The following is a 12792-nucleotide window of genomic DNA, read 5'->3' as shown; positions in this document are numbered from 1 at the left end:
AAAACGGGTACAGAAGCAAAGGAGGGTGGGCAATAGTTGCTAAGTAACAGAAAACACCTGTACAGGGTCACTTTCTCAAAATCTTATCAAACATTCCCAGTATGTTGGGTGGCTTGGTGTGGAGAGCTTGATAAGGCATTGTCACTGGTTCGGCCTTGGGTAAAAAGAGCACAGGCCCAGAATAGCCTAAGTTCTTAACATGTACCACTTTTAGTGCCAGTGCAAGTGCATCTAGAATGAGTGTCTCCATTTACTTCTTCAGATGTCAGTTTTTATTTCAGGTGATAAGAGATTCTAACAAAAACGCACCTACATGAAAGATGGGTCAGAAAGAGATCCAACACCATATTCTATTCATTAACATTCCTTGAAATCACTGTTGTTTGGTTATAAAATTCCATAATGCCACCAGTGGATGATTCAGAGGAGGTGAGCAAGCAAGAGTTTGAGGTGAACAGAATCACTATCATTGTGGGAATACTCATAATCATGGGTTACTGGCCTGCCTTGTAAGGCAGAGCCTATTTTTGGGACCTCAAAGCATTTACCAGGTTTCCCAAAAATTTAAGAAGGAAAAGGGAAAAAATGGGGTATGGTGAAAGTTTTGTATATACTTAAAATGTTTTAAAAATCTCCTCCAAATTTAAATGATGTTGAACAAGTGTTCTCATTTGTCTTTGATTGAAAACAAAAACAATTTGGGATATCAGAAAATCACTCAGAATTATCTTCACATCAATTCAGATGAGGACCTCGTCTTGGGATCTCCCACATCTGGTTCTTTTGGAACAAGAGCAAGTATGTAACCATGCTATGTTAAGGACACCGCCCGCACATAGAGACAAGATCATCATTAAAAAAAAAATTATCCTTCACTTGGATTGCAACTAATTCTTGAATCTCATTGTAATTAAGCTGAGTGAGCACAGGCTTAAACCAGCAAGTTCTACTAGCAGAATCCTTCTTGGTGAAATTGCATTATAGACTGAGGAGGTGAGCCACCCCACATCACAATATGACTTCCCCTAACATCTTGTCTTTTTATTATTAACACCAAAATTGTGTTGAGTACCTGTTATGTGTGTCACACTGAATTGCATGCTGGACATATTTTTAATGTCTGTTTAAGGTGAATGTTTAAACCTGTGAATGGTTTTCAAGGCCATTAAAAGAAAGCCAGTTCAGCTGCATAGAAAGTTTAGATCCAGAGGACAAAGGGACGCAGGCAGAAAAATATGCATGAAGATCTCGACTCGGCACAAGGGCTTTGCTCAGAGAGGGCTGGCCCAGTTCCCATTGTACGTAAGAGTCAGGTGGGTGGGTGTCCCAGCCAGCCATGGGCACCAGTCCACCAACAGTTCTTATGCCTGTAGCCCCAAAGTAAGTAGTGATCTGGTTTAGAGGAATTACTCCAGAGAAGTCTGGATCCAATAGATACATATGTTTTTTGGCCTGGGGCTTATCCTGGCTATGCAGTCAGTCAGTTTGGGTCTAATGGTTACCTATCTCTCTGAGGATTCACATCAAGATCTCAGATCTTCTCTTTTTCCTCACTGGCCCATTAAAGTCTCTGCTGGTACCTGTTGTGCTTCCAGCCCAGTACCCATTCCTCTTCAATTAACCCTTTGATTTGCCTTTGGGAAACTATGGCCAGGAGCAGCATTATAACCTATGAGAAGCTATGAATGCAGGAATTCAAAGTCCAAAATATGAAGCCACTGTGCTTGAGCCCTGGCAATACTGCTTACCAGCTGAGCAGCCTTAGGCAAGTGACTTACACTCTCTGAGCTATAGTGTCCTCAACTATAAGAGAAGGGTAAGCATAGCTCCTACCTCTTAGTGAGCACTAAGTGACTGAGTCTGTGTGTGTTGCACATGCTAAGTGCTGAGTCCAGGTTAATGATGGCTGTTATCACTTCATTATATTTAGTCTTCATAGAGATACCGGTCAACATGCCCTAATCATTTCAATGGGTGAACACATGACCCACACTAGGCCAATCAGACTACTTCTCCTGGGAATTTGCTTCTTGGGCCAAGTGAAAGGATAGAGAAATTCATGGAGCCAGTTTATTTTGGGATAGTGCTGTGACGATGCTGTGTGTTTATTTCCTAGCTCCCTGGATAGCTGGGTTCCAAGCCTTCCCAGGACCTGGCTCATCATGTTCCCCTTTGAATTCTGGGAGCTATTTCATGTCCTTCCAACACATCTCTGTTTTGGTAAATTATTCAGAATCTGTTTCCTTTGGCTGTAACCAAAACACCCTGACCAACACAGAGGATCCCTCATAACACTGGGGATACCGCTGTCTTTGTGTCTTTGAGTCCCCTGATTTGCTCAGTCACATTCTCTGGAATAAGAAAAGGTAAAAGGATTTCTACCTGTAGAGATGTGGTAGACAGCAGAGATCTACTACACAGATCCTCTTTGAGGATAGACTTGCCCAGATGCATAAAAGTGACCCCCAAACTTAGTAGCATGAAATAGTCATCTGCTTTATTCATGGGTTCTGTGGGTAAGAAACTCAGATAGGGTAGAGCAGGGACAGTTTGCCTCTGGTCCAAAAGACCTCAGCTGGAAGACTCCAAGACTAAGGGCTGAAATCACCTCATTCCCTTGCACAATGACTGAGGCCCTGGCTGGGGCTGTGGCCAGAACACCTACTGTGGCCTCTCCCTGGGGCCTGGGCTGGGTTCCCAGGGCCAGTGTTGAGAATCAACAGAACCAGATGGAAGCTGTATGGCCTTTGATGACTTGGCCTCAGAAGTCACAGTGTCACTTCCCCTATAATCTCTTTGCTTCCAATTTCAAAGGGAGGGAAAAGAAGGGAGTGACAATGTTTTAGAAGAGCATGTGGAACCAAAAATATTGCTATGACTATTTTTGGAAAATACCATTTGCCACCAGTACATTTAAAGAGAAAATACAAACCATAAGGCTTGGCTCAGTAGGAGAGCTACAGCTTAGCCCCCAAGGATGCATGAAGGAAATAAACATCTGCAATTAGAAGGAAAAAATGGTGAAAACATACAGATAATGTGAAATATACATGTGTTTGTGTCTTACAAGTAAAACTTACAAATAAAACCATTAAAACAAGCTTGGAAACACCTGGACGCTAAACCTCATGTAGACCATAATCCAAACTAGGATGATTGCAGCCTTTGGAAATATTGCAACAGACCCAGAAAAAGATGCTATTCTATCATTACAACCCTTCACTCCAACTACAAGGCTAAATGAAGGATATCTTGCTTGGGGATGAAAGGAGATGGCTGGACCAGGCTTGTGGTAAAAGCCTGCTTCCACCCTAGAGATAATACCAGAGATGAGCCAGCTATTCCCTGATGGGGTAGAAACTGATGCCACCTTTCCTTCTGGAGCAGACTCATGATCCCAAGGCCAGGAAAGCCATCCAGCAGAGGCCTCTCTGCTCTGGAACTTGCTCAGTCCTTGCATTGGGGTGAGTCAGAAGTTCCAGGGGCTGATACTTCAGGAGCAACACTTGACCCATGGGAGTTGAAGAACAAGTCTAAAGAGTGCTGTATCCCAGGACCCAGCTGGATTGAGCCCCTTCTTTTCTCTGTTTCACTTCCTCACTCCCCGACTGGGAGTGCTGTTTAGCACCTTCCCCAAGCACACTAGATGCCTTCAAATCGCAGTCTTATGGCTGGCCTCTGGAGAATCCCAACCAAAACCTCCCATCTACAATCCTGGGAGACAGGAAAATAGAAGTAGAGGGGAGACAGAAAGAAGCAAGCATCTTGGGATGTCCAACAAGTGGGATGTGGAATTGTAGGCCTGTTTGCATATGAGGTTGATCACCGTGACATGTGATGATGATCAGTTTTCAAAAATGGATTTTTGTTCCATTTGGATTGTTTCTTTTTAAGCTGCAGGGTCACAAAGCTTCATTGATAGGCAATATGAGGCTGCAAGGAGCAAGGTGGGACCTCAGGCAGCTCCTTTACTGCTCTCATTCACTATTCTTATCTATAAAATGGAAATAACAATAGTAACTACTATATAAATGGGTTTCATAAATGTTATGTTATCCTAGTGTCCTGGTACCTGGAAAGTAGCAAAGGTTCAGAAAAAAAAAATATATATATATATAGTTTTTATATCCATAAAGTCTCCCCTTGAAGTCTGAGAGCTCCCTTTAATAAACCTGGTCTAAAACAGAACACACCAGCTTCCCCCAAATCCATTTCCATCAGCATTCTTCACCATATCACCTAGAATGATTAGTTGCTAATAGTTGGGAAGCTATTCAAACTGGCTTAAATAATAAATAAAGATTTAACCAAGAAATGACATTTGGGGTAAATTGGCACACATGACTGGAACCCCCAAAGAGGGCTGGTGTTGGGCCAAGTTAGTATCTGCATCCAGTATCTTTCTTTTCATTTCCTAGCTCTGCCTTCTCAAGGCTGGCTTCATTCATGGCAGATTCACCCTTCGGGCAGTTCTGACTCTGTGTTCATTCACACTTTCCACACAAAACCAATTCCTGAGCTTTATGGCTTGAGTGGGTCAAGGCAGTCTGCCCTGTCATCCTTGAACCAATTAATGGCCAAGGGGAGGGAATAGTGCTGACAGGCTTCTGACATAACAATCTGTCTGTCCCACCCCAAAGACCACTGTGCCATCCTTAGGAGGATCAAGGGTGGGCATGGGACCAAAAATGGAGTGTAACTTGCAAGAGAAAGGGAAATGAATGCTGGATGGCCAAAAGTACCAGAAACATATAGACGTCATCTATCTCATTTCTGGTCCCTTCTTCCACCTGTTGCTTATTTTAGAAAGCTTGAGTCCTTTCTCTTCTTTTTTTTTCTATCCCCAATTTCCATGACTTTTTTATTAATCAACTTCTTAAATACCTTTCTCATCCATCTACTTTCCTCCATTCCCATTTTAATGTTTCATCTTGCCCAGGCTGCCTCAATGGCCTCAGTAGCAGTTGGAAGTCAGAAGCCTCACCTGATATGTTAACAGAAATGGAATAAAATAGTTATTCACTTTGTAACTGAAAGGATAAAAAGTGAACTCTAAAGAGTCTTGGAACAGCAGCTGCAGGAAGCAAGTACCATTTCTAGGCCTGGGGGATAAAAGAAGTGTTTGGAAGTACCACAACTTAGAAGCATGGAGAAGGGGTCCCATGGAGCTGAAATTCAGACCCTTGAAAAGGAGCCCTGGCCAGTTCTGTTTAATGAGGAAGGGGGTGAAAACCCAAATTTGTTATCATCGTTTTCGCTTTCCCATCTAGGAAGGTAAGATATGGAGACATTGCCTAAGATCATCTTAACAGGGCATCTAACAGGTACGGGGAAGCTATTCCTGCCTCCTGCCTCCTTGTCTACACAGGAACATCCTTTCTGCTCCTGTTTTCCACACAGTTCAGAGAAGAGAGGGGTTAACACTGTGTGCCTGGCTTGCAACAGAGTCAAATGCCTCATTTGAACATCTCTCTGCCTCGCATGGAGGGAACTGCCCACGCCCACGTCACCCCAGACTCTGTGATGGCAAAAGTGTGATTCCGAGGTGGATGTTCACAGGCTCCAGCTCATCTGGGAGATGTATAGCCATGCGGCTAGCTCTCCCTGGGCTGCCATTAGCGCTTTATCTGAAAAGGCCAAGCAGCTCCTGCCCTGTAAATTATACCTCATTTCTTTAAAAAATGTGTTATGGATGGAGAAGGGGCAGAGAAATGCACAGGAAGGGATACAGCAAGGGAGGACAGCAAGGAGGGGTAAATAGGTAAAATAAATCGGCTTCGAGCATGCCTTTTGACCATTTTGCTTTAGTCTATTGATTTGGACTTTTTCCCCTTCCCCGGGAGTGATCAATTTTTCGGTGGATGGAATACAGTAATGTCAAGCAAACCCTTCAAATGGGTTGTCATTAATTTGCCTTTTGCTGGTCCTTGTTCACTCGGAGCAAGATGTGTTTAGCTTTCTCCAAACACTATTGGAGGTGTACTCTGGGGATTTTCTGGGACTGATTGGCACAGGGCCGGGAATGTGGGCCTGGGATGGGGCGAGCAGAGCTGGTGCAGACTAATGAAGGCAGTGTGTTTGTTCATCTTTACAGAGTCACTTATTACCGCTAATTGGGAGGGACAGTTCAAATAAGCACAGAGGAGCAGTTATCACATGAGCGTGACATGGTTTTAAAGGGGCCTTCCTGCATCCCTGAACTCCCACAGCAGGCTGGCTGGCCGCCTGGGCCTCAGGCCTCCAGAGAGCGGAGGCTTTGTCAGAGCGCCCCATAGAAGTCCGCAGCCTAAGAAAGCTCGGTTTGGCAAGTCATCGGAGGGAGCCACAGACGCACAGCTGCCTGGGACACTTAGAAAGTCAACAGCTGACGGAAGGGGAGGACTCTGAGTTTGGCTGTAAGTGGACTTGAAGATGTGATTGGAATTAATTTGCAGAACATAGAGGATGTGTTCTTTAAAGGGCCCAATTGGTTTTAGAGAACATTCATTTGTATGAGTGTTCAAATATTAATAAAGCAGCTTACATCTCTTAGGGTTCTGCCACTGTATCTTTTGATTATTTCCCTTGTAAGAAGACATTAATTTCCTCTCTATTCTATTAAATAGATGTGAGTGAATGCACCATGTCCATCCCAATATTATGGCCAGTATTTCCCGATTATTTGGATGCATTTGTCCAAACCAATTAATCATTAGTCAATGCTATGGAAAGACACTTGGATTTCCCAGAGGTCCCACAAGGAAGTAGTGGCCCTAATCCATTCATCCTACAAGGGTGGTAAGTGCCTCGAATGAGCCAGGATCCACTCTAGGGACTAGATAGGAACTGGGGACATAGCCCTGAAGGAAATGAAGTCCCTCCTGTCCTGAGACGTGAAGAGTAAGCAAGTAATGCACAAGGTCATTTCAAACCAAGATGTCATTTGTAGAGACAATGGAGCAAGGTGTGCTCATGCCAGTATGTCACTAGACTTTTGAGATGCCTGCACTTACTCTTATGGAAAACAAAATCAAGCAACATTGACAACAGGACTATGGTGGAGCCCAGAACTTTGATGAGATCTCAGGTAAGGTTACATTTAGTTGCCTGTTTGTAGATACCAGCAATACAAAACCTTCTGATTCAAATTATAATCCTGTCCTGAGGAAGTGTGTGAGAGATTCTGGGGCTATACTGTTGTCAACTGAGCAAGTTTCTCATAAGCCCCAGTTTTGGTGCAAAGCCATAGTACCTTTCCTTGGGGCTGGTTTCAACCCCACTCTGTCTCATGATTTATACTTTAAAACTGCATACACACACACACACACACACACTATCATCATCAGCTTCATCGTTGCACATACACACACATCCAACTAGTGGATGGTAGCATCTTAGGAAGAAAAAAGAAGTCATTTCCTTCCTCCTGAACACTAAAAATTGCATGATCTATTTATGACAGAAGCAGATGATGTGTATCTGGGCTTCCACTTTGAAAGTATTTTCAAGAAGGTGACTGACTTTCCCCAGTCAAGACAGCAGACCTCAAAAAAGGAGTATCAGTTTATGAAATCCATATAAGCCATTCTTGTAAACCTTTGCATTTGTTTTGAAATTTAAATTGGAATAATGAGCTATTAAATCTGACTAGTGGGTAAGCAGTCTAATGCTTTCCTAGAGAATGTAAGCCTTGGTACTTAACAAGAAATTAGGTTTGGGTTTTTCGGCATGGAAAATAGGAAATTATTTGCTGGGTGATACATTCCATTTTCAATTTCCTGTGATATTAAGAATGAATTTGTTGTTCATTGATACCTTCCAAGAGACCCCAACATAGGGAAAACAATGCCCCCTTCACTTCTGCATGAATGCATTCAGTTCTTTTCTTCACATCTGGAAGTCATTTATTTTGCTCTGAGACATCTGCAGGAGCTGTTGACATATGATGGAGGCAAAAGGGCTGGCAAGCATGGTGAGACCCTGGACAGTCGTCACTCTTTCTGAGGCCTGGCTTTGTTGGAGGCAAGAGAAGAACCCACTTCCCCACTGGGTGATGAGTACAGGTTGACCAATTAAACCAGTTGAATGAGCTTAAAATGCCTTTGCAGGGGGGAAAAATGAATTTATCTTGTAAAAATGAATCCTTCATTTTAAGAGCTAAAAGGAAAACATCTGGCTCAACACTCTGTGGGATTTCTTTCTTAATGGGCCAGCGCACAAAATGTCTTTTTGTAGGATGTATATGTGTGTATGAATTGCTGTGTAATATTGAAATTTGTTGTTTTAAAATAACTCCATGTGATGGACGCTTTAGCCTCTTTCTATTGGTCATTGATCAGAAATCCTTGGAATCTACCACCAACAAATGTTCGAGGGGACGAATTGGGAACACCAAGCCAGGTTCTTTGGAGAGGCAAAAGCATTTGTTGGTAAAGCTGGCCTGAGATTCCTCCTCTGCTTTCATGAAGAGCATAGCCCAAGCCCCTAAGTGAAAAAACTAGAGGGCTGTGCTATGTAAGAATGAGCACCAGTGCTCCAAAATATAGAATAAAGGATGTAGGAAAGCCCTATTGAGCTCACACCAGCATCTCACTCCTTAAAATACCTGAAACACTACCCTTAGAACATTATGGGAGTAGTAAGCAAAGACATCTCCTAGCAGCCTTTTCTACCATGCCAATCCCCAGAGAGCAGCCATTCTTGGACCTGCTAGTTCAGTGGGCAACTCTAGCCATCTCAGCAGCATGATGGGAAGGAAGGAAAGAGGAGAAAGTGTGAAGATGCTGCTTAGGGCTGGAGGTCAGGAAGGAAGCTCCAAAGACTGGGTTTGACTACTACCTCATTTTAATAAGAGCCTGTTCTGCTTAGAACCCAAGGAAGGGGTGGGAATGGCTGAAGAGAAGGGACAAAACTGTGGGATGGGATTGTTCCCCATAAAGCTGAATCCTTTCAGGCTTTCACCAGACACACTGAAGGGAGGGGGGTGGGGAAAACAGCCCGTGGAGGTATGCACTAGGATACAGTGATGGCAGTGGGTAGAGGATGTCTACAGTGGGGACAAAAGGAAGCCACACAGGACAACCTGGCACCTTGTGGAGCCAAAAGGCAAGATGTTGGGTCTGCACACTAAGTGTGCCTTGGCTTAAAACTAATGTGATGAGGAAATAACTCTGAATATTGGTAATTAAAACTTCTTCCTTGAAACACAGGAGTTTCTTCCAGCTCCTAAAATCATGTTCTTCTAAATCAGAGACCAGATCTACAAATACTGCTCACTGAGCAGCAGGAGGGAAAGGAAAGAGGGCACCGATGGCCGTGGCCTGTGACAGAAAGATTTAATAGGTATAACCTGCAGCATTTTTCTGCTCTGGGAGAGTGGATAAAAGTTCCCCTGATCTAATGACACATTGGAGGGAAGGACAAGCCACAGGGATAAGAGACAGAGAGAGAACTGCAGGACAGACTTACCTTCCACAGCCATGCCAGGTACTTACAAAGAATCCATTCATCCCTTCTTTCAAAAAATATTTATTGAGTGCCTAGGATGTGGCAGTAACTGTTCTGGGCATTTGGGACATGTCTATGAACCACACAAATAAAGATCTCCAGCCCTGTGGAGCTTACATCCCAGCAGGGAAGACAGACTGTAAACAATAAGCAGAAATAAAGTGCATGGTCTCTTAGAGGATAACATGTCAAGAATAAAAGAAAAGCAGAATGAGGAGGGGGAATCTAAAGTACATGGGGGGGATTATCATCAAGCATGGTGACAGTGAGCCCTACTGAACTAGATCACAGTCAAGACATAGAAGCACTGAGGGAATAAGCTGGGTAGGCAGTGTGGCCCTCGTGGCCCATCATGGCTGTGCAGTGAGGCCCTTATTTCCAGGGGACAATCCAGCCATGGCTCACTTTAGAGTAAAACTTGTCTGTGTCCCGCAGAATCTCTTCAGCAACCCGTGACCCATTCTGTGAAAGTACCCACCTTCGGCCAACCCAGCACACACCCAAAAAGAGTAGATGAATATTCTTAGAGAAGGTGATGGAGGTTTGGAGAGCCTTGATGACCAAAGCAAAGTGAGAAAATAACATATGACTAACTTGCCCACTGAGCTAGGACAGCAGTGGAACCCTCCACCAGAGTGTATTCCTTCTATTTCAGAATATCAGCCAAAATACAGCCCCAAATGAGTTGTCAGATATCTGAGTCTTTTGTTTTTATTGTTTCTTCTTGGTTGGGTTTATATTTTACAGGTGACTGTCCCCAGGACTTAGCCTACATCTGGTGATAACTTTCTGATTTTGTTTTTATTTTTTTAGACTTATTTCATTTTGACCATTGAGTCATTATGCTTCCTATTGATTACACTTATTAATATTTTTCTTGTCAAAGGTTTTGTCAGTTGCTTTATTTATGATGACATGAGTTCACTAGAAATAAAGCAGGGTGTAAATAACCCCCACATGGGTAGGATCTATGAAACCCATTTAGTTTCAAGTTTCTGCGATTGCCTTAATTTTGAATTCTGCTACCAACAACTTTATCACAACGTAGAAATTCAAACTTTATGTCCCAGCCTGTCACTCCTAGTGAAGCAACCTGCAAATTGGTGTAACCAGGTATTGACTCCTTGGCTTAGAATATGTGGTCAAAAAATAAAATTAAATAAATAAAAAAAAAGAATATGTGGTCATGAGAGACGTGTCCATGTTCTCGCATGTGCACAGGTGCATGTGTCCATCCACTTTGCAGTTTTTCCTCTTTATGGGCCCCCAAGAAGATTTCAGTCTTCCTACTTCCCTTATTTGGAAACAACCCCAAAAGCTGATATCCCCAAGAGCTGAGATTTGGTCCCCAGAATCATGAATCTCAAGTTCCCACAAGCCTTTGTCTTTTGCTACTAGTATCTTTCCCTTGGGTGTAGGTAAAAAGCATTCCTTGGTAACTTTGACAATTCATCCCATGCCTGTCTATAACTATAGCAAATCTAGTCCATATCTATCCAAAAGGTCAGTTCAGTGGCCCAGAGTATGGTTTGGGATATTGACAACCTCAGAAATATATATCTAAATGAGTTCCCACCCTCTCTTTATCCTCCCCATTTTATAATTATTGCTCTTATGGGACATTAAGAATAAGATAGAGAAAACAGAGAGCAGTTGAGATCCAATGGTGTTTTAATGGCTTCTAGCATGAGCTAGTATGGACAGTTGGAGCCTAGCTCAAAGGAAACACATCTTGTCAAGGGTTATACAACTCAAAAGCCCTCTTCCCATTCCAAGTTCCACTGTCCCTATGAGGTTTGCCCATCATCATAACAGCCTGTGTCCATGACAAGCAGTGGGACACAGGTAGAATTAGCAGAGGCCTTCATTCCCATGTTGGCCTCCCTCTTTTTGTACTCTCAGTATCATATTCTACAGAACACTACACACAAGCCGTTGAAGGTTCCTAATGAATACTCACTTTCTTTCACATCTTGGCACCAAAGCTGTTGTTTTAGTCTTTCTTTATATCCAGCCCCAGTAGGTCTCATTGGATTATAAAATCAAACTGTCTATGAGGAAGAAGACAGACAAGATGGCCTATGGTAAATGCAAGTGAAAAATATTAATGGGTAAATATGATAACTTGCCATATATAAAGGGAGTGGCTCAGCTGCCCCAACTCTGACCAAAGGCCCCCGTGCTCTTCTAGATGGGAAGACAGTGCTTCCTTGTATCCCACCTTCTCATATGTAAATTTGGGAAAGCAATCTATATTAAAAACTGTCATCAGGATTAAATGAGAGAATATGTGTAAAGTCTTCATATGCTGCCCACTACATAATAAAATTTAATAAGTGGTGGTGGTGATGATGAAGGTTAATGAGTGGAAGCCAATTTTAATTACTTTCAATGTTATTGCTTGATGCAAGTCAATTAAGCATTTATTAAGTGCCTCCCTAAAATGTCTGTGGGAGTGCATGGGGAAGGCTGCACTAATTAGGAGAATTGGACTGAACAAGAAGGTGTAGCCCTACAATATTCTCTGTCCTCTGGCAGTGAGGGGCTAATCCTCTGATGCCTTCATCTCCTACCTAAAAATGGGGTTGGCGATATCTTTCCTGACCCACCTCAGAAGTCCCACATGAAGAGACGAGAAAGTGAATTGCATGATTCTTTCTACCCTAATCAAAACAAAGCCAAACTACAAGACACACATCTGCCTTTGGTGATGAAATATATGGAATACTCCGTGATACCATGCTGCGAGCTCTGTGGTAAGCCTGTTTTTCTCACTCAATCTAAGCATTTGACAGTGGGGGCAACCATATCAGACATCTCTTATCCCTGGAAATAGTCTTTTCCAAGTGTTCAAATTCAATTTCCACAAATATTATTGAGGACCTACTATGTACCAGGCACTGCTAGGCCCTAGAATTGTTGGAGGCAATAAGAATGTTCTATATCTGCATGGCCACTAACCCCTGTGGTTGTTGAGCCTTTAAAATGTGACTAGTGTGACTGAGGAACTGAATTTTTAATTTTGTTCAATATTACTGAATTTTAAACTAAATCTGAGTGACCACATGTGACACGTGACTGCCATGGACAATGCAGGACTAGACTCTGGAGATTAGGCTCTGAACAGAAGGGCTGAAAGTCCTTGCTTTCTTGAAGCCTATTTTCTAGTGAGAAGGGAGTGGAGACAGACAAAAAGACAAAGTAAAATACATAGTGAGTCAGATAGTGGAAAGGGCCCTATAGAAAAAAAAAAAAAAGGAAAAAGCCGAAATAGAGTCGGGAAAGGCCCGAATTCTAAAAGGAGTA

At 42.9% G+C, this 12792-nt stretch overlaps 2 long non-coding RNA genes across 2 annotated transcripts in view; both read left to right on the top strand.

Moving 5' to 3' along the window:
• Positions 1 to 4640: 4640 nt before the first annotated feature.
• On the top strand, positions 4641 to 6662 carry LOC140617829 (uncharacterized). Its single transcript, XR_012017970.1, has 3 exons — positions 4641 to 5274; positions 5369 to 5761; positions 6095 to 6662. It is a non-coding gene; the product is annotated as an uncharacterized lncRNA (long non-coding RNA).
• A 5333-nt stretch (positions 6663 to 11995) lies between these two features.
• LOC140617983 (uncharacterized) overlaps positions 11996 to 12792 on the top strand; it is a 36687-nt gene continuing 35890 nt past the window's right edge. The window contains exon 1 of the long non-coding RNA XR_012018143.1: positions 11996 to 12242. This is a non-coding gene — a long non-coding RNA (uncharacterized lncRNA). The remainder of the gene's footprint in view (positions 12243 to 12792) is intronic.

Source organism: Canis lupus, chromosome 26 (assembly GCF_048164855.1).
Source record: "Canis lupus baileyi chromosome 26, mCanLup2.hap1, whole genome shotgun sequence".
NCBI lineage: Eukaryota > Metazoa > Chordata > Mammalia > Carnivora > Canidae > Canis > Canis lupus.
This window is presented reverse-complemented; position numbering and strand designations above follow the sequence as displayed.